Here is a 1,254-nt window from a genome sequence, read left to right on the forward strand (position 1 = left end):
GCCATTGTTCGACCCTGCCTGTTACGACCACGTCTCTTAAATAAAAGCTTGCAGAAAGATTCACACGTCTCACGTCGCATCAGCCCCGTTACAGTATTTATGGTATCACTTAAAACATGGCCATTTCATAACACATTATAAAATAAATAGAATGTTTTCCTATGAACAAAATTATCATACGCATCGATTTTCAAAAACAGTATTTTATTATTACAGTAGCTATTTATATACCATTATTTATTATATAATTTCTATGTTTCATTATCCTCCACCTAGGACCTTATTAGAATACTACTTTTCTGATTGCTGGATTGTATTGACTGTTGTTATTGTGACATTAATTATTTGGTCAACACTTGTTATATGTAAAATTGCTGTAGTGTGTTCATTGGAATGCGTGAACCTGAGAGGTTATAAATAGTCGTGAAACGGACACACGTTCAGGTTATATCTTTATTTGAAGAGACGTCAATACACGCCAACAGTTCGGCAATGAGATGCAGCATCTCATTTCCGATTTTTCAGGTAACAGGGTTACAGTCAAGTAACCCGAGACATTCCCTATCAAAGCTACACTCGATGCCCCATTTAATTAATGCTGATGGGAATGAGAATACCAATGCCCCAGCACTGGAAGAGTCTTGACCCCTCAAGGTTGTGTGATTTGTGACAGACAAACACTGAAGAGGTCTTAGACATGACTTTGGTACATTGACTCAAGGGCATGTGAGCCAGAAGTAGCATGGACATCCAAACTATACAATCTGAAGAACATATGTGGGGAGGACAAGCCTGCCGCATCACATACTTGCTGTAAGCGGACACCTCTTGCAAGAGCCATGGAGGATGCAAACCCACTGGTTGAATGGGCCCCTACTCCTAGAAGTGAAGCTTGACCGTGCGCCTCGTAGGCTAGGGCAATAGCATCCCTCATCCAATAAGACATTGTGTAGTGTCAGCTGCTCTGACTTACGCTACTGGCTTGTGCGGTGGACATAAATCTGAAGAGCATGGACTGGACACAGTAAGTGAAGTCTTATTTCTTCCGTGTTACAAATGGTAGAGGGCAGATGTTTAACCCTCTGGGGTCCGAGGGTGTTTTGGGGCCTGCAAAAGTTTTGACATGCCCTGACATGTGTGCTTTTTTCAGTTGCTTACAAACATTTAAATGTCTAAAGTTTAATAACACCGTAATCAGCACAAACTGGGCTACAATAATATGTGAGCAGCATGTATGTACGTGATTGTGTTTTT

This window comes from Sinocyclocheilus grahami, unplaced genomic scaffold (assembly GCF_001515645.1).
Source record: "Sinocyclocheilus grahami isolate Dianchi unplaced genomic scaffold, SAMN03320097.WGS_v1.1 scaffold1217.1, whole genome shotgun sequence".
Taxonomy (NCBI): domain Eukaryota; kingdom Metazoa; phylum Chordata; class Actinopteri; order Cypriniformes; family Cyprinidae; genus Sinocyclocheilus; species Sinocyclocheilus grahami.